We start from the raw sequence: 22,436 nt of genomic DNA on the forward strand, positions 1-22,436 counted from the left end.
TTTTACATGTTGAATGCCTTGATGAACTTGTCTACTCACCCATTCAAGATTCATTTCCTCGTTAAAAACTTTAGCTTCAGCGCAACCACCACCACCTTCGTTATTAGCATCTGCTCGTTCTAACAGCCTGTAACCAATCCATTAAAACGTTATCACACCATTAGTTTTAAGCCGAGGTAAAGTTTTATTAATGTACTATCACTGGCACTAAAAAATCCGATTATTTTCTTCTCATATTTCTTTAAATATTTCTTTATGCTGTAAGTAACCACTTGATACTTTTTCAACGAACTCACTACATTTCATCTTTAAAATACACAAATTGTCCCCTCCCTTTAGTGTTACATGCAGCCATGTTATAATGACATCCTTATGATGGAGGGGGAGAATGTAAGAAGGATACGATATACAAAAAATAAGCAAAGTATTAGACGGTTTCTGCATCACTTGACTTCCATCATACAGTGCTTTTCATAGTACAATTAGACTTCTGGTTGTAACATTTATACCACTGCTATGGGCGAAACTCTTAAAATTTCGAATTCAAAAGAGCCTACAACAGCGAGGTTCGCAAAGGTCAGGTTCGCCACCTGACCTTTGCGAACAGGGGGTGGGGAACAAAGTCAGGGCACGCCCGACGACTGGTACAGTAGGGTTGCTAAAGAACATGGGGGAGCCAGTTCAAAAATCTTCCAGGGTGGTCCACAATTTGCAGAAATGCCTGTGTACTACAGTATTCTTTTAGGTCGGTGAATTCACTGCTTAGAAAAAAATTCAAATAGAAAAATAATAAAATTAAAATTGTTAATAAATAATATAATACATGGGAGACCAATGGCACGTGAATGGGTTAAGAACCATTTTTCGAGTTATAACGTCTTTTTACATTTTCTAGGTTATGGAAACGATACGACCTCTTAGACTCCAATCAATTTAACATGTTGGTCAGTTCAGATGCTACGATATTTCTCTGTACTCAATGAGTGAGCCAGTACTTTCTTCATTGAGTATACAGTATCATCATATTCTTATATACCCAGAGTCTTGCAGAGAGTAGCGTGGATCTGTTGTTCCCAAGTGATGTATGTCGGTCTCCGTGGACATACATCTAGAACCCTGCAATCAAGTGAAAAACAGAGTTACGCAAGGCAAAGCAAATTATGAAAAGTCTCTGGTTAAGAATGCAAATAAAAGTAAAGAATTTTGTGCTTATAGTAATATAAGAAGGAAAAGGGATGAATCACATTGATCCATTAAATATGAATGGAACAACTGTTGATGATCCTGTTCAGATTGTTCGTTTGTTTGTTATTTGGTTTTTAGGAGCATTAGCAACTAAGGCCATATTGCTCCGGGGATATGCGGTGGTCATTCCCTGACCTTTCCGCATCCTCCGTATTTGGTGGGCACGGGCTCGAACCCTGGTCTAATCAAGAAGCGTGTGCCACGCACTGCTGCTCCTGGCTACGGAGGCGCCTTGTTCAGATTGTAACAAACTAAATAAATATTTTGCATCTGCATTCATCCGTGAAGACGTTTTTAGGGATGGAAATAATAGGATTCAACCAAGTTTTAATTGAAAGCTAAATGATTTAATGATAACTGGGAAGAAAGTGGAAGAGAAATTAAGGCTAAACATAAACAGGACGCCTGTGGTTGATGGGATTTATCCAGTTATATTAAAAGAAACAACGCAAGAGGTAGGCAGGCCTTTAGGTATAATTATGAGAGCATATTCAGGAGAGGTTCTTATGGACTGGAGATGTGCGAATGTATACCCTTTTCCCAAAGGGGAATCAAAAGGTTAGGTGAGTAATTCCAGTTCTGTAAGCTAGACTTCTGATCGAGAGGGAAAAATAGAGTCAGCGGTTAAAAAAAGTAATGCTAGGTCATCTTGTCTGACCAGTATGATTCGCTGGTATTCACCACCGTACGTGACTATCGGAGTCTGCGCGTTTAGCACAGTGGTATCGTCACCGTCCTCCCCACACCGGGTGGAAAAGGCCCGGGTTCGAATCCCATCGATGACTCGAGGAACTTTAATGGGCTTTTTTCACTCCGTGGCTGAGTTAGTCGGTCTCAGACGTAGATAGCAAGGTTTTTCCTCCAAAAAACTGGAGTTTTTCGTGCAGCAAAACAGACAAATCGACCATAGAATACACGCAATTTACAGACATAAGACACATAGCACGGCAGATGAATTTAATTATTCTGGTGGCCTAAATATAAGTTTTTTGCACCCACAGGACTTCTTATGGGTGCTGGAAATATTACATTTAGTCTAATACGTGTATAGTAAGGCCCGCCTCCACGTGGCGTGGACGGGTGATCGCTGGGCAAACATAGCACTACACTCATTTCTGGCCATTGGACAGAGTTTTGTATATCATAACAGAGAACCAACAGACATTATGATGCAATAAAAAAGGAACTGATGCAAATAATAATTTTCACATCATATATTTAGATTGAGTATGTTATTTTATTTTATTTTTTTTTTTTTTTGAAACTTTTACACGAAAATCTGCTATACAAATTGGAGAATGTGGCATTAGAGGCAAGTTACTGTTATGGATAAAGGGATGGTTGGGTGACAGGTGATTTTACACTGGCACTGCTCTTTTTAGACTAATGTCATTAATGGAGTCCCTAGGGTTCAGTGCTGGGCCCATTATAGTTGGCCCATTTCTGCATTATTACTAATTATCATGCATTGTATTACTAATACTAATGCTTGTACATCATTGACAAAACCCCTACGATACACAGGCATTTTGCCAGTACGGACAAGGAGATGACTGTCCTGTTGTATAAGGCATTATTGAGGCCTTATCTTGAATATTGCAAAAAGGGATGAACACCCCATTCTTGGAAGGATGTAGATCTCTTGGTGGGAGCAGGAAGGAGCAACCAGATTAGTCGACCAAAAATGTACTGTTACCACGCAAAACTTCAGTTCTACAACATTGCAGCGCCTGCAAACCTGCGAAATGGCCTGAGAAGTGTCCATTTAGATTTTAATGAAATTTGGGAAGAGCCAATAATTGCTGGATTTCTATTGCCCGATTTTAATCAAATTTGAGATCTCTAGACAAAATTTTCTAAAAGAGCCAAATATAAAATTCTATGGAAATCCATCCATTAAGAGTCAAGATATTAGACGCGGACTGTGGATAGCCGGACAGACACCAAAACAATAGGCTTACTACGCATATTGATTGCTGGAACAAACTATCATCCAGTGTTTTGGAAGTGGGTAGTGAGGATTCCCTTCCCCAAAATTGCACAGTGGCGTAAATAGACCAGTGCAGTCGCATTGACTGATGAAATGTAAAAGGCTTTTGCCACAACTGAGTTTAAAAGATGACCGAAGATTACAGCATTAAGAAAATGGACTACATCTAGACTGCACTACAGCAAATTTGTGCTAATAAATTAAACGGTAAATGGGATATTTATCTGAAAGTGTTGGACAACATTAATTTGGAGAGTACAAAAAAAAAGAGGGGGAAAAGGCCCCGAAACTAGCAGTGCACCTGGATCCTTGTCGAATGATGAAATTACTCAAAACTGAACAGTACTACAAAAACCGTCTCGATGACCTGTCGGAATCTTTAACAACGCAGCTTCTGCTTGTATTAAAATTTTAAGGGGTGAATTTTAAAAGATTGACATCATTAAACAGATTGCCGAATTTGTAATAGGGAAATATGCAGATTTGAGCAGTATCTTCGGTGTAGCTCAATTTGTTAAATTTATTGCAGACTGTAAAGCTGTATCATGATATTTGAAAACTGTAATATAGACACCATAGCTACAGCAGACAGGCAGTCCATGGTTCTGCTTTAACTTCACAGATCATTTATGCACTTATGGCGTAGTGATCCATAAATTCCCAAAAATGCCCGGCCCATTGTTAACTTCAGCAAAGGTCAAATTTACGGGGTGCATTGACACAGTTGATGAGAAACCCCAAGGTCGCTGGAGAGCCCAGACGAATCAATTACTATTGGTTACTATCGATTATTAAATGTGGTTCTAGTTTATCGGTTGTCATGAGCAATTACAATGAAAACGTACTCCACTAACTCCTGAGAGACATTACAGTTAAAAAAAAATCAAAATCGATGTCGTCATTTAAAAATATTCTTTCGTACATTTCATAAAAATTGTCAATCTTTTGGGTGAAAATAAAAAATAATTGCCGGATTTCTGTCAATTCGATTTTAATGAAATTTGGGAAGACTCAAATTATATATATATATATATTTTTTAGTCTTTTATAGCATTGTAATATATAAAAATAAATATGAAATAAGGTATTTTTCTTTATTAGTAAAAATTTCTGCTAAGAAAGCACTTCAACAATGCCAACTAACAGGCAAAATATCAGGTCCAACATCTATAAACCTGAAAATCCATTCTACTGGAGACAAGCCTTTAAGTTAAATGTTACCCTTTATTCAGAAGGGGTGGCAGGCTTTCATAAACCTATATAGCGGCTACGTTCTTGGGATATCTTCATAGAAACGAAGTATGATAAACATTCCTAACAGCCCTTCCGTGCCAAATTTATTGAGAGAATGCCAATTACGGTAACACCTCACAACACCCAGAGGCTTGATCTCTGAGTGGGATCTCTTGAAAGTGTTTCCAGAGATCTGTTCAGAACTTAAAAAGCAAGGAGTGACAGCTGCAAAGTGAATGTTCATATGTAGGGATGGGAATCTAGAACCGACTATAAACCTCGTCCTTGCTTTTAACACGTTATATCTACTGATCTCCCAATGAGATTAAAGCTCGTTATCTGAATTGAAGAGTACGTCCATATATTGCAAACCCGTTAAGGTACTTCAGGTGCCCGAAATACGGATATTCACAAATGGCTTGCAGTGGTGCCCTTGCATGTAATTCAAAGTACCATGAAATTACATCGTGTAAATCTACAAAATCCACCTGCATTAACTGACAAGGAGAGTATCCTGCATAATCTCCAACATGGCAGGAAGCCAGGAAACGCAGTTAAACCAACAATAAGGCAACATGTGCTGACAAGGTTGCGAAGAAATGTCCCACTGGACCTTAAACGTAAATGACTGTACCAATCAAACGGTCATTTACGCCATCGCCAGTTTTTTACTGAGGTTAAAAAAAAAAAAAAAAAAAAAAAACAGCACAAAAAAACTGTTTGTTGCCACAATATCTAAACCTCCTTTGTTCTAGCATTACAAAATTCAAGCAGTAAAGTATAGAAACCCAACTTCCAACAGCAATACAAAAAAATGGATGCCGAAACCAAGGTACCTAATGAAACAGTCTTGGAACACTTTGCGGAGGAAGAAATGAACACAGCACAGCGTTCCTACTTCCGCAACAAAGATAAACCAAGACTGAGAAAAGTAAGCCATCAGCAATTCTGAAGCCAACTGACGGAAGAACTATCTGTCCCAAGTAATGACTGAATTTCTACAGTGGAATTGTCGTGGATTAACAAAGTGCAGAAGCCATCGTCACTCCTGCAAAAGCATGAGCCAGCCTGCTTTTTCATACAGAAGACATCTGAAGGCAAATGATGACCAGATGACTCCACCATGCGTAATATCACGATTATTCATAAAGATAAAATTGTGGATGGCCTTGCTCATGGAGAAGTCGCTGTTCTTGTGGGCAACTAGACCCTCATACCAGTCTTTGCTACTTACAACCAGCATTGAGGTAGCAATTCGCCTTACGGTGGGATTTTTATTAACAGTCTGCCCTATTTATTTTCCACTTGGGACTGACGTCTCCGGAAAAGTCTTGATGATCTTTTAATGCAGTTGCCTTTTTAATGGACATAAAATGAAAGGGCTGGCAGGCTCCTATAAATCTGTGAAGCAGCTGCGTTCTGGGGATATTCTCATAGAAAACAAAGTGTGATAAACACTCCGAACAGCTACTCAGTGCCAAATTTACCGGGATTTATGGTAAAACACCCCACATGACACTGAACTCACCCAGAGACGTTATCTCTGAGCGGTATCTTCTGGAGGTGTCTGCAGATGACATTTTTTCGGAACAAAGTGAATGGACAGGAATCTAGCACCGACAGAAACCTAGCACTACCCCACAGGGTGCTAACATCAATAGAAGGGAACGAGTCACAGAGCATATGCTCGCTGATGATGACTTCTCCCTTCTAAATGTGGGAACAAATGTCTTCTTCCGCATGCCTATCCGTACATTTTCTGCCATTTATCTTTGTACCTGCTTCACTTCTCTCTCTTCCCACTTACTTGGGAGATGGACTAGAATCCACGTGGAAATGATCAGTTTCCCTTGATAAGCACGTTAGTGGGAGACTGTCTTCCTCTTAGGTTATTCTCGGTGGAAGATTGATTAAGCTGACTGGAATGCCTTTCAAGATCTGGCAAATTTTGATATCACTGCAGTCAGTCAGAAGCCTATAAATGATAGTCTAGTATCTCACAGAAACTCTTGCCCAAAGCAGCTGTAGTTGCAATCCGAATAACATCCACCCGGTTTCCACCTTTTACCAAACCATGGTGGAATTCAGAACGCACAGCGGTAAAAAAGACGCAGACACTGCTTGGTGAATATTCCGACCATATCCCACCACAGTTTATCTCATAGCTTTGAAACCCTATGGCAGTACTTGCTAAAGCACGTTATATCCGACGCCAGAGTCAAAAGGAACTCTGGATCCGTTTTACTTCTTCTATTGTCCAGGCGACCAGCTCCAAGGTGATCTGGGAACCCAAAAAATGAAGGGAAAACACACAGCGTACCCTCAGCCCTGGAATATAATGAATACACTATTGCAGACTGAACTGCAATGGTCAGTGCTCTTGCGGAAATTTTTTCTAACCTCTCAGCAACGTCAACTTGCTTCCAGAGTTTGTGATCCTTAAATACGAAACTGAGGAAGAGGCCCTTAATTTTATATCAAGGCGTTTTACTCATATAGTAGGGTATTTACAATACATGAGCTGAAAACAGCTCTCATCCATACGAAGGCAAGTGCTATTAGGCCAGATTACACCATTATGAAATGATTAACCATCTCTCATCAAAATTCATGGACCACCTGCTCTTCATATGCAATGGAATCTTCCTTAAGCGCAGTTTCCGGAAACCTGGCGCAAGGCAACTATTCTTAATTTTTCTAAGACAGGCAACGATCCCAAATTTCTGATAAATTACCGCCCAATTGCTCTGACCAGTTGCTTGTGCAAATTATTGGACAGAGTAGCCAACGCTCGTCTTTTATAGAATTTAAAATCAATGACTTCGTACGGAAACCGCTCTTGAAGTTTCCTAAGGAGCAAGCCAACTTTTTTAAACTTAATGTGAACGGAAACATCTAATTAATATGCTTTCTTAAAAAGAGAGCATCTGTTATCCATCATCTTTGATATGGAAAAGTGCATGACACAACTTGGATATTTGGGAACTAAAGATCTTTATCACGTCGGTCTAAGAGGTCAAATTCCCGTTTTTATTAAAAGAAAACTTTTATGCAGTCGTTTTTTACGAGTTCAAGTAGGATCCTCTCGTCAAGAGGAGGGACTACCGCAAGGGTCTGTTTTAAGAGTTACGCTTTTTTCCATTAAAGTAAACTCTATTGCCGAAAACTTCATCCAAACGTAAAGTGCACACTAAGTCGATGATTTCAGCATATTTTCCTGGTCGTGCAACATGAGGGTTATCGAGAGACAACAGCAACAAGCTACTGATCGCTTTAACTCCTGGGCAATGACTAATGGTTTCAGGTTCTCATGGAGATCGTTTATGTTCATTTTTGTCGCAAGCGTAACCTTTACCCCGAAATTGAATTAAGACTTGGGCAAAGCACAATTCCAGAAGAAGCGAAGACGAAATTTTTGGAACTTATATTCGACAAAAAGCTGCCATTCCTGCATTAGCTACGCACAAAGTGCATGAGAGGGCTAAACATTCTCCACATCTCTCTTCTACTTCTTAGAGTGCATACCAGAGCACTTTACTCCGTGTGTATTGTGCACTTGTGCGATCAAAATTAGATTGTGGGTCTCAGGTATATGCATCCATCAGAAACAGCTTCCTTTTCTAGCTTGATCCCATTAACTATCAGGCTATTCGTATTGCTAGTGCTATCATCACCCATCTGAAGTCTATACGAGGAAGCAAACGAACCAGCGCTGTTGTTTCGACGAAAACAGTCGTCCCTACGTATGCTTTTAAGTTGAAATCCCTGCAGACTATGTGGACATCCATTTTTTAACCACGATGGGAAAATATTTATAAAACTTGTCGAACTGCCAACTGTCCATTCGGTATTCATGTCCAAAAGTTACTCAGAGGGCTTAACATTACGTAGACAATGTTGTCCGATCACAAAAGCAGCCCCTTCTACCCTGGCATGCTCAAATGCTAGCATGTGACTTCTCCCCTAAGAACTGAAAGAAACCTGATACCCTGTCTTTCGTTTCAATTCTGTTCAGAATACCTTGCTGAACATTATGATTTCTTGCCATTTTCATGGACGACTTGAGGTCGAACATTCTGATTTCTTGCCATTTTCATGGACGACTTGAGGTCCAAATGGGATCTGCTACTGCTTTGTCAGTTAATATTATGTATGAGCAGATTCCTCCTGAATGCAGCATATACACTGCAGAGCTACACGCTATAGAGTTAGCCTTGGATCACATAAGGACTCTCCAATGCCAACGGTTTATACACATCGATTCCTTGAGTGCACTACAGGCTTTATCAGCAGTGAGATACACTACTCATCTCCCCCCCCTCCCTGTCTCGGATTCAGCAGATGATGCAATCTCTATGAAGATGGATTTGATATACGCTTCCGTTGGATTCCCAGCCACACCGGGATTAGAGGAAATGGTTTGGCTGATACTGCAGTCAAATCGGCCGCCCAGACGAATAATCTTCATCTGCTAGTCCCCTATACGGACTGCGCCCAAGTAATCCGTAATAAGTTATATTTTCAGTGACAAGATTTGGGACATCAGCAGGTAACAAACAAGCCTTAGCCCATTGGTCAGGCCGAGGTTGCATAAGTCTGCGCAGCGGTCGTAAAAAAGGAAGTTCTTGCTCTGCTCCGCATACGACACAATCAACTGACATATTCCTTTTTGCTGAGAGCTGATGACCCTCCTATGTGCGAGCAAGGGGACTCAATCATCTGATTGAGTCCTCTACGCTCAGTTCGATTTTATCCGACCATGACGTGTATCAGCAGTTTTTAATTTTTTACAAGCTATGTATGCGGACGTATATAAAATCGGCAATTTATTTTTACTCGTATACTGCATGTTATTCGTTGATGTATACATTACATTTCTTTGACAAGATTTTTTGTAACCTTTTTAAAGGTTACAAAAAATCTGCCCATATTTGGCAGATTAAAGTAATTTAAATGTATTTATTTGCAAGTTAGTCAAGCGGCTCAGTAATTTACAGCTTAATATTACTGAGCTCAAAGAAATATCTATCTCACTTAAAATATAAAATATATAAATGTTATTATTATATTTAGATAAAACTCCAGAGTATTTCTGGATCCCATTTCCTAGCAGTCCCATATGATCTTTAAAAACCGTTAAATATTTGATTAATATTTAATCAAAATTAAATATTAATTTTTATTATATTCGAATTTCCTAAAAGAAAAGAAAATTAAAAAATATATTTTTAAAAAGTATTATTGTTCATGGTTCATTATATCCAAGCACATGGATCTTGGTCTTAATTTTTCATCAAATGCTTGTTTTACTGCACACATGATCCGAACATTTAAATCTGTCAATTTAATATCATTAAATTTTATTAAGGCAGATTTAATATTATTATTCTGTTGGTTTGCCTGCCAAAAAACCCTAATTTTCTTGACATAAACCATGCACTCCTCGCATGAGACCAAATAAACCATTCTAATTCATCTACAATATTATAAAACATTGTAGGTGAATTAGAATGTTTTGGAGTAAGAGCTGTAACTTTTAAAATCGAACATCCGTCATTCAGAAAGAGTGTTTTGTGATAAATATGGCAAGAAATAAGGAACTGAGTGTTGAAAAAAAGAAGTTGTATTATAACTCTGTATAAAGAAATTTATACAGAGAGAAGTATTCGCAAAAAACTGGGTGTTGCATTTAAACAAGTAGAAACTACCATTAGACGATTCAAGGAGACTGAAAGTTTAATTAAAGGACAAAGCACGATCGTGAATAAAACCGAAGCACAAGATAAGACTAAAACCCAGATTTATAAACGCAATCAACGACTTACTGCACCTGTAATCCGAACTGAGTTCACCAGAAACATATAAACTCCCATTTCTGCATTCACTGTTAAAACCGGGAAATCTAAAGAAACAGTTGACTTGAGCTAAGCGCCATCAACATTGAAATTGGAAAAATGTACTGTAGAAGGATGAATCCAAATTCTGAAATTTTTGCATCCAAGCTTGAAGTTTGTGAAAAGATCAACTGAAGAAAAAAGTGCCACATTTTTTTAATGCTTACAGTTAAGCACGGTGGTAGTGCCATCATGATCTGGGGTTCTTCTGTTTTGCTGGAGTGGGTGACATCTTCAGAATTGAAGGAATTTTAAGAAAAGAAGGCTACATAAACATTCTTTAACATAATGCAATATCCGGTATCCTCTCGACTTCGACTTTGTGGAAGACACTTTATATTACAATAAGACAATGACCCGAAGCACAGCTCTACGCTGCGCAGAGACTTTCTACCAACCAAACAACAAGAGGAGGAGGAGGTACTGAAAATCATGTTGTGGCCACCCCAGTCGCCTGACTTAAACCCAATATAGCTTTTATAGAATCATCTAGATCGTCAAGTCTGTGAAGTCTGCCCATCTTCAAAAAATTATGAGAAGATAAAGATCGTTTGGAATAATATTAGTCAAAACACTTATAAAATTAATCGCCAGAATGCCACATCTAAAATCTCGTGGGTTGTTAACCTTTGGAAAAGGCTATTTACCATTAAATTTAAAATTTCAGTAGAATGCATTGATTTCCACTAAAATGCACAATAAATTACATGCTTATGCTTGTATAAGAGTGTTAATATTTCTGTTCTTTATTGCTATTTAGAGAGTCATCCCCCAAAAATATTAGAAATGAAATCCGAAATAAAATTATACTGTAACAGTTACAAAATCACAGGTACAGTGCGCAAATTATTTCCGCAATCGTGTCTACAGTAAATCTTTAATCCATAGTTTTAAAAATCTATAGAGTATAACGCTTTATAGAGTTGAATTTAAGATCATTTTAATAATTATAAGGGCATATAAATTTGAATTTCTACACTCTAAAATACAATAAAAGAGTCCTTACCAATTTCTCGTATTCTGTGTAGAATAAAGATCCATATCCCATGCAGCAACAGAGTAATTTATCCGTATTCGAAAACATGGCTGTCTGTTTGAAAATGAACTAAACCAGCACCGAGAAAAAATGTTGGTTGGAAGACGACAGCATGCACCGATCGTCAAGAGGTTAGACTCATTCCTACTCACTAGTTATTACGATGATTTTTCTGGGTCGTGTGACTAGTCTATCGGATCGCCTTGACCTCTTCTACAGGTCAGCGGGCCAGACGCTCAGCTGTTGTGTACCTATGTCCACGTCGGGATAGACTGGAAAAACATATGGCCAATCATAGACGCCTCTGAAACCCTGTTCCACCCTCATCTTTAGAGGGAGAGTTTTTTTTTTGGCGAAAATAATATCCGCAGCTATGGTATAACTATGCATAAAGACATAAAACGCTTAAATTTGTACATTCGGAGCAATTAAAGACTACCTCGACTTTTGGGAAAAGTTACTCACGTTAAATTATGTGTGCAGATACAAAAATGCCATTAATTTACGGTAAAATAAGTAATATAAATAGAAATGTCTGAACCTTGAAACAAATCCTTTATGTTCTTGTATTATGTTACAATGTTCCGTTTCGTTTGATCTGCTGTTGCTTCTTCTTTATAATTTTGCATATAAATGTAATTTTGAAAATCTGTGCGGAAATAAAGACCCCAAGTATTTTAAATTATTTTGGTGATTGTATTTGTCCATTTTTTATTCATTACATTGACGTGGCATCGTTCACTGAACTGGTGGAAGATATACGGAAATATTACAAGGGTATCATTGTCTTAGAATAATGTTTTAAAGAGCATCTCTTCGCTTTTCTCATTGACTGCATTCCATTTATAAATGGGCAGTCTCATAGTGAGATTACTTATTTTTGAAAAGATTAGTCTGCTCCCGAAATGAGAAATTTTGACAAATATATTCGAGGTATCCCTGGGGGAAGATAAATTCTAGAGTCAACTTATAACCATTCCAGCTGAAGCTATCTGAGTACATAAAAAAGGCAACTAAAAATAATCTCTCTTAAAGACATAAATCCATAACCCCTCCCCTTCTGTACTGATTATGGCGTCATGAATTTGTTAAGCGTCACTTTTATGTGAGAATTCGCAGCAGTTTTCACAGAAACGAGGGTGGAAAAACATGTCGATAATTCCAAATAATTTATTACCAATATTTTGAAGAGTCACTTCAACTTGACCAGTTTTCGTTTGTGTAGCTTTCGGTTTTGATAATAACAAATTGTGTTTCCTCGCTGGATGAATTATTACCAAGTTGTATCCACGCTGGATGAAATATTACCAAGTTGTATCCACGCTGGATGAAATATTACCAAGTTGTATCCACGAAAACCACTTTAACAAACTTTACCCCAAAACCAAATCGCAAGTTTGGCGCATGCTTTTTGTTTGTTTGTTTGTTTATTTGTTTGTTTGTGCCTTTCTTCTGCCTGCCTTAGTAAAAAGGTTACGGCGAAGGTCACTCCGCTCTCCTCCCCCTTATCGATTCTAGTTTGTTATCAACAAACTCCTCGTTAGAAACATTGTGTTGTCCTATCCGATCCATCATATAACCTTCTTCGGACTGGCTGCAGTGCTTATAATCCATCCACGGATAAACAACCTTGTCGGTAGCACCTGCGTGTCTTTGTAAACATAAACAGTGGCTGACAGTCACGGTGACCTTCAGCCGCCCGGTCTCTTCAAATCAGGGTCGCTGATGCCGGGATATCCCTTGCCGGGGAGTAGGTCACTGTAACATTCTTCGCTTGTGGCCTTACAGTGGGATGACGGAGTCGGCCGCCAGCTGAATGAGGGGGGGGGGGCGGACACTATCCAATTAGCCGATCCCTGAAACGAACTAGTTCAAGCATATACTATAGTACGGTTGTACAGTATTCCAATGAAAATTTTAAATTAAATAAATAACCTTTCTGTTTATATTCCTGGACGGCCACGCAGGGCCAAAGGAGTTTTACAAGATGGAGAATTCAAGAAAAGCACCTTATTTAGAAGTCAGGTGGACTAGACTTAGAATCATAAAGTATAGCTATACTTTATGGTTCTTCCTTCCCCTGCAGAACTCTGTGAAAGTATCGTGTAAGTGTGTTTCTGTTATGGTGAGAGGATCACGCGCTGGTTTCAAAAGTGTGTTGAAAATGCAGATACAGCAGTGGTGGTTTTGTTATTATTATTTAAACATGGCTTTACAGGTCATATTGCTCATCTATTATGTCTGTAGTTCAGGGAAGCCCTTGCATACTGTTTGAGGGATATCCATCTGGATCAACGGTTCTCAAAGGGGGCGAAAATTGGTTTTTGGGGGGGGGCGAAAAAATCATGGGTATTGCAATGGTTTCTGGCCCGCCAAAGTTCAACCCTACCCCACGACATCTTATTCCTTAATATTTAATTTCTCTCATTGGGTTTTCTTTTCCCCTGAGTCAACTGATTTTTAACATATAGGTATATTATATTAGGAATGAGTGAGAAATTTTGATAAAAGGAAGATATTTGGCGTAATTTAATTCAACCACCTTTCCTTTGCGTAGGCGTTAAATACCTAAGTGCTTTCAGAGATTGTCTCCGCAATCCTTGGCGTTTACGCCTTTCGGACAGCTGCGACCTTGATGGCGGCATAGTGGGCATGGTTTATGCATTTATTCTTTTGTTTTGTTGGTCAATATATGAGGCATGGATGGGATGAGGAAATGTTTCAGTCTATTTTTTTCTACTTTCTAAGCGATAATTAGTATTGATCTATTGTTTCCTTGTGGAAGTTGTTTATTTTTTATCCACAGTACTTTTGTGAGTGACATGGGCTATGAAAGTTAAATAAAAATAGTTTATTATTTAATTCTTTGTAGTTATTCAACCCATTAATCATGTCAAGTGCTGAAAAAAAAAAAGTTCGACAGCAGCTGGAGAAATTTATCTATCTTATGGTTTTATTAACTTAAAGTCCATTCGACTCAAGGCAGCTTATATGTATAAGTTCTTTTTCAAATGAGGCTATGAAACCATTAAGACTTTTAGATCACTTAAAAAGGAAACATCCTGATAAAGTCGATAAAAATATCGAATATTTTAAAATTTTGAAACAGAATTTTGAGCAACGTAACACTGTTACTTCCTTATTAAAGAAGAACACACGAACAAATGACGATGGAATGATTATAAAATATCTTATAAAATTGCAGAAATCATTACATAAATTGGTAGTGCTCATACAGTTGCTGAGACTGTTTTACGACCCGCATTAGAGACTAATTTCAACAGTGATGCGGGAAAATCCTTCCAGTATTTTAAAAGCATTGCTATTGAGTAACGATTCAATTCGAAGACGAATCGATGAGATGTCAGTTAACATAGAAGAGCAGCTAATTGGCAAACTAAAAACGAGAAAATTTTCTATTCAAATTGATGAATCCATAGTTACTGACAATAAGGCTCTTCTAATGGCATACGTTCGTTATTTCGATAATGATTGTAAATTGCAAGAAGAAATGTTTGTAAAATCTTTAGAAACTGACTGTACTGGACCATCCATTTTTGCTGCTGTAAAAACAGTTTGATAAAAAAAAAAAAAAAAAGTACCATTGGAAAATTTGGTATCCTGTGCCACTGGTGGTGCTACCCCCCATAATTGGAAGACATAAAGGTTTTATTGCCTACCTAAAGGAAGTATGTCCCGAAGTTCTTGCAATTCACTGCATTGTGAAACGACGTCATCTGGTTGCAAAAAAATATTAGTCCAGTTCTTTATCAATCTTTCAGTATAGTTGTTAAAACCATCAATAAAATAAAGTCACGTAGCAAATATGATCGCCATTTCAGAAAATTTTGTTTTGATAATGAAGAACAGTATGTGTGGCTTCTTATACATACAGATGTCTTTCTAAAGGAAACTGTCTAGCAAGATTTGTAATGATCTGGACTGTTATCAAAAATTTCCATCGTTTCCCTTCGAAAGTCCTTGAAAGCTCTTACCCACTGAGTTCGTTAGATCAATAGAAATAATCACCTTTTTAATTTTTATTAAGGGAAATAACTAAATCAATGCAGGACCGTCAAATTCGGAATATTTGTTAGTTGCGTCATGCAAATTCAGTATTCACCTAGCGCGCACGCTCATGCGCACTATTGTGGCATTACTGAAAGAAAGAAAGATGCTAAATATTTCAGCATAATCACATGAGAAAAACTTTGAATTTTTATTGAAAAGTTATAGAATTTAGTATATCCCCTTTAAGTTTTACGATATATCATGTTCCTATAAAGATATGGTGCTAAGAACTTATAAAATTTGACAAAACTTGACCAGTAGTATATATACATATGAAATTGAGAAGGGGGGATGTGAAAGCACAAGCTATCCCCCTTTCGTTGAGGGAAAGGTAACTGTGTGCGTATGTGTGCAATACATAAATTCGATTAATTGATTATTAATCAAAGTAACTGTTCAGTGTGGGCTTATTTACGTATTGTATACCATGCACTTTATCCTCAACATGTTATTACATGGTGCGGAATTAGAGAAAACAGAATAATTGGGCCTTGCTTTATCAAATATAATAAAATAAAAGTTTCACCATTATCAAATATGGAAAAGGTGAAACTCTAATAGTGAATACTGAAAAATACCGTGACACGATCTAGATATGCTTTATCAGGAATTGAATCAGCGTGAAAGTTGGTTTCAATAAGATGGGAGATTTCCTATCATACAACAGAAGCGGAACTGGCAACGTCACGTGACTTTTTCCTACACACTAATTTCTCGTAGCTGAGACATAAAATAGTCTCGCAATCTGCAGATTTCTCAGCGCACATTTCTTTCTGTAGGGTTACTTAAAGCAGAGAGAATTTGCGTTGATAAGCCGTGAAAATTAGAGGATTTGAAATATAACATGAGCACAGAAATTAATTCTGTTACATGTGAATCTTTTACACCTGTAACAGAATTATTACTTAGAGTGGACCAGTTGGTTGAACATCTTCTGATTCTTTGATTCTCTTATCATTGATGTTGATTCTCTTTTACTGGATCTGTTTGAATCACTGCTTGGTAATCATCAACCATCTATTATACTAAAAAAAGTACTAAATAAAATTTATTTGGCACATTATAGCCCTAGTTGCTGATGCACCATTAAAACTCGAACAACCAACCCAATCAGACACCATTAGAACCTCTTCTGTTTATCTGTTTATATCCTTTCTGAACACCATTAGATCCTTTTCTGTTTATTGCGTACTCACGACTTGTAAACTGTATTTCAACCAGATAATGCAGAATACCCACTCTGTGTGGACGACCCTAAATATTAAAAAGTCATCAGTTCTTCCACTTCCATTGACAAACTCCATTCCCGTCTCGATTATTTTTCTTTGTCTCAACAAAAGTAATTTCTTTCTAAACACATGGAAATGCAAATTCTGCTGCTTCCATTCCACTTCCATAGTTCGACCCTTATTCTCCGCTGACAATTGTACTGGAAATTTTCTGATTGAACTTATTGACATCTTTTAATATTCAGGTGCTTTATTTAGAGCTGAACATCATCCTTATTGGCGAATTAATTTGATCACATTTCTCCCCGGATTTTAAAAGTGACAAAGTTATAACCATCTATAAGCAACTTCCGGTTTTTGACTAATATGATGTCATCATGTCCCCATAAAAAACTTCCTTTCTACGAGAGCGAATTGAAATCAAACTGATCAAATATTTGTATCGAAATTATCTTGTTTTTCGCTGTCGAAATTGTGAATTCTTTGCTACCGTTTCAAAACTTTTTTTTTTATTTCTTCTGGGTAACAACTCTATGGGTCACTATGGTCTGAGTAACAGACCATAGTGTCTATGGTCGTAAATTGTATTGTGCAGGGTGGTCAAAGTCCTGCAACGGTTTTAAATTTTAATAACTAAAGTTATACAAATGATAGAATCATTTAGTAAAAATTATATGAAAGTTCAAGTCAAGTTTTTTATTTAATCATTTCATCCATTTAATCTGATTTTTCTTTTGTTTAATTTATATTTTATCAATTTCTCTTTTATTTGTAGATATTGAATGACCCCAAATGGCGACAATTGAAGAAAACGTTAACTGCGTGCTTTGGCTTGTAGAGTTTAAATCAATAACAGCTGTGAGAAAAGTTCACTACTCATTATAAAAAAGATGCACCCCATAAAATACATTTTTCAGAAAAATTTTAAAGAAACTGGAACAGTTAATGACAAACCACGATCTGGGAGACCCCGAATCAGTCAATAATGATGGCGTGTGATAATTAAAAGCTGCATTAAGAATAAAACTTTAAGACTTGAACTTTCATATAATTTTTACTAAATAGTTCCATTATTTGTATATCTTTAGTTATTAAAATTTAAAACAGGTGCAAGACTTTATGACCATCCTGTATATTCCACATCTTCTTTTCACTTTACCCAGCCAGCCAGAATTCTCATCAACAACTTATAGCCTTTAGCCATCTGTTCCATTCCATTAAGATAATAATTAATTAAGCGCCAAACTGATTATATTCTTAAACCACCTGTGTGTAAGAAATTGCTATTCAATCTGCTTCTTTAAGTTTATATAAATTCCTGTACAATACAATTGGAATCCAATGTTAATTCCAACACGATAAATTCCCTCAAATTTCTCACCTTGGGTGCGAGCCTCAACTAGTACTAACCAGTACTGATATACAGTAATATAATATTTTAATATAATAGTAATATAATTCTAATACTAACATTGGATGGTAGATGATTCTCATCAACCGTGCAATACCACCACCACTTGCTTATTGGAGAGTTGAAGCGATGAAACCAATGTTTAATCTCCAAAGCAAAGTTTCTGGAATAGGTTTGACACCTTTGCTGTTGGAGTTTTCATAAAAAATAAATAAATAAGCAAACGCACAGTTTAACCTTTCTTTCGTCGGATTATAGTATTGCCTTCAATGCCCATTTATCCACTGCTGTTCATTCATTCAAATACGCACCAGAAAATTAAAAAAAATAGCTTTGATTTAATTCAGTTAAATATTTAAATAATAATATAATTGTTATATAAATATGTTTAAATATATATTCATATTTAATTTAAACTAAAATTATTTAAGGTTACAGATAATAATTACTCCTAAACAGAAATAAGTAATTTAACTTAATAATAATATTATTAAATTATATGAGCTGAATTAAAGATTTTGGTCCAAATGAGTATGTTCACATTCGCTGTAACTGCATCTTTCGGTAAAAAACTCCTCGGTGGCTCTGTCTTTCTCTCTTTTTTAGCATTCACAAAAACAGTGAGCAAGTTGCAGTGCATGCACTGAGCCACACAAAAACCCTCTTCATGGGAGACATTTTACCTTCCTTTTTTACTGATATGGAGCAGGGTAGCTCTCAAGCACCAGGGCCGTGGGAAGAGGAGAGCGAGGGCACTTCTATTGTTCGAGCTTTGGAGGAAACGCTAGTGGAAGAGGGGCCGGAGCAGCACTCCGCCTTATGGAAAACGGTCTAAGATCTTCCCTTCACGTCTACCTGCTGTTCCGATGGTACGGGTATTATAATTTTTTAGCCTCGCGCGCAAGAAAAACGCTAGCTTGCTACTGGGTGTGTGTGTTACACTAACTTTACCGCAACCCTGCAATTTTTTGGTTAATCGTGGACCTACAAATTCGTTTCTGTATTGACCGTGACACAAAGAGGGAGGACGATTTCATTTCCGAAGTTAAACAACGTATTTTAATCTTTAAAATGAATACAAAAAAACAGTTAATTATATATATATTTATTTATTTTAATTTTACTATATGATTCTTTTAAGATTCTAGTAAATAATTTGTATTAATTAAATATATTTATAAGCGCTTGAAATACTGGAGCATACAACAAAGCATTTCTCAATTTAATATCAGTTATCAGTTTATTGGATTCACTTCTGTAGTGAATCCAATAATTAATCCAATGTGGTGTGATCTAAAAGTTCTGTGCCTGATGTATCTTCAAATTGCGGCGTGGTGTCGACTTGTCGATGATCCATCTAGACATGGTAACGCTGGAATCATCCGTTTGTCTGCAATGTATGAATTAGCATGGGTTGAATAAGGTGTTTTATATATTTCGCTGAATTTTAAAATGAGCGATTTTACTGATCAGAATTTGCATAAATGTTGTTTGGAAATGCAACAAAAGTTCACGAAATGTTAAAACAACTTTTCTGAGAGCATTTAATGCGCCGTTTGAAGCCTTTTCAGTAGTTCGCCAAGTTTGGAGTGCTGCATTGTCCGTCGATCACTGATTGATTTTTTTTTTTTTGATTTGGTAGTTGTTGGCGCATCGGCTTCTGTGGCCATATTGCACCTCCCAAGGTTTTTGCAGTACTTTGATCCAAGCCCAAGGCGCGAATCGAACCCGCGACCTTTGGGTTGCCGGGCAGGTACTTTACCCACTCGGCTAGCCCGGTCGGCCCGTCGATCACTGCTGTCGCGATCTGAACAGCAGTGATCGATTAATCTTATTAGGGAATGTCAATCAATTTTAAAACACTGTTTGGGAACACGACGTGTTTCAACCAGTTCGTTCCTGGCATTATCACTGACGATCATAAAGAGCGGCGAATTCTCACGTGTCGGGATTTTCGTCAGTCATAGCAGATGTGTGACAGTGACTCAGAAACAGTCTCTCAATGGAAGAATATATCAAAAATCTTTGTTTAGCTCATCCATAGCTGGGAAAGGCACATGCAACTGAATTCAGCATGAAAGTGCATGGTTTGAAGAGCATAGAGTTTATTTGAAAGATTCCTATTGTTTTGAATACAGTATGAGAGAAAATTAAGTTTGGGTTTGAATTTTCAATGTTTATTTAATTTCTATTCGGAGAAATGTCCTTTGGATTGGAAATGTCCTTTTCTCTTGCACTCTTCATCTTTGAAGGCCTACCGTGTCAGTTCTCTCTCGTTGGTCTATTTGATAGATTATATTGGTGAGATTTATTTTGTTATCCTCTGCATGTGATTGTTGATAGTAAGGCAAGGTGTACTTAAGGTCAGCTGTTCTCCAGTGAACATTGTTTGTAGAAGAATTATGTTCAGGTAGTAGATTTTTCTGGGAATTCAATCTATGGAAAGGTTTGAGAATTTAGAGGTTATGAGAATTTTTTCAAGCTAGATTTCTGCATTTTGATGCGATCGAAGTGCTTGTTTTCAATCTACACATGAGCTGTAGGAGTTATATATAGTTTTTAATGTGTTAATTTTCACTCAAACTCGTGGTCATTTTATTTTATGGTGCGGAGAGAGAGGAAGAGGGGCGAAACTTGGATACAGCAATAATTTTTTTTGAGATTATATTACTAAGCATTGGTAGCCATCAGCTTGGGGCATTCAATGATGTTGGTTCGTTGATTAACAAGTTTAATGCTTAAAGAAATGTTTTGAATATGGGTCGATCATCTGGTATTAGCATTAGCATGCATTAGTTGGGGCATATGTTGCAAAGCAAGCTTATACAGTATCAGCCAAAAAAAAAAAAAAAAAAAAAAAAAAACCCTTCCCATTTCACCCATCCAGTCACTCCAAATGTTTGTTTCTTTCATCCTTAAATTTATTTAAGCTATCAACTTCCACAACAAGGGATGTAAGTCTGTTCCAGCAATCAACTACCCGCTGGCTAAAGGCAAACTTCCGCACATCTATTCAACAACTGTCTTTCTTCAATTTGAATCTGTGTCCCCTCAAGTTCTTAGTCTGAGCAAGCGGAAGTATCCCTTCAGGATTAAGCCTGCTCAAATCATTCAAGGCCTTATACACCTCGATCAGATCACATCGTAGGTGTCTAGTCTCTAGATGCTGCAACTTGAAGAACTTAAGCCTTTCTTCGTAAGCGCACCCCTTTGTTCCTCTCACCAATCTTGTTGCCCTTCTCTGTACTCGTTCTAGCAACTCTACATCCTTCCTAAAATGAGGCCTCCAGGCCTGTACGCAGTACTCAAGCTGTGGCCTGACCATGGCCTTATACAAAGGGATGATCACCTCCTTGTCTCTGCTAGAAAAATTCCTATATATCATTGACATGAACTACTCCATAACCTGCTCTGGCAGTCCGCCTGCACTTCTCAGAGAACTTCATATCTGACTGCACAATTACCTCCAAGTGTTTTTCATTCTCCACCTCCCTAAGTGTAGTACCACAGTTGGTACGTTCCTCTGGGGTTACTTCTACCCATATGCAGTACTTTGCATTTGTCAATGGTAAACTTTGTTGCCACTTCTCAGCCCATCTACCTAACTTTTCTAGATCCTGTTGCAGCAGCATACTGTCTTTACTATTATTCACAACCTTGCCAACCTTTTGTATCATCTGAAAACTTGGACATTAAGAATGATATACACTGATGACATTATGACCAGCGAGTAGTTATGCAAATCGAAGCAACTGCAGGTTAACTACTACGAGTGCGCGGATCGGAACACTATAAAAAATACCTGATACTGAGCTCCGTTAATCAGTGTTACTCTTGTTCTTCAGATGGGAAAGGCAGCAGACTTAAGCGAGTTTGACAAAGGCCCAATTGTAATGGCCAGACGACTAGGTCAGAGCATATACGAAACGACACAGCTGGTGGGATGCTCACGGTCAGCCGTGGTTAGTACCTAACAAAAGTGGTCCGAGGAGGGGGGAACCCACTAACCACGGGTGAGGTGTTGGTACCACCACGGCTCGTCGATACTCGAGTGAGCGAAGGCTCTCCCAGATGGTACGGAGCAACAGAAGGGCGACTGTGGTGCAACTCGCCGGTAATTGAAATGCTGGTCACAGTAGTAATGTGTCACAACACGCAGTATATCGAACCCTACTGACAATGGGGCTGCGTAGACGCAGGCCGCTCCGAGTACTCATGCTAACCACAGTTCACCGGCGACAGTGCGTACAATGAGCACGAGCATCGAAACTGGACCTTGAGTGATTGGAAGAAGGTCGTCTGGTCCGATAAATCATGTTTCCTGGTG

The sequence above is a fragment of the Mastigoproctus giganteus genome, chromosome 13 (genome assembly GCF_048544385.1).
Source record: "Mastigoproctus giganteus isolate SK-2022 chromosome 13, ASM4854438v1, whole genome shotgun sequence".
Taxonomy (NCBI): Eukaryota; Metazoa; Arthropoda; class Arachnida; order Uropygi; family Thelyphonidae; genus Mastigoproctus; species Mastigoproctus giganteus.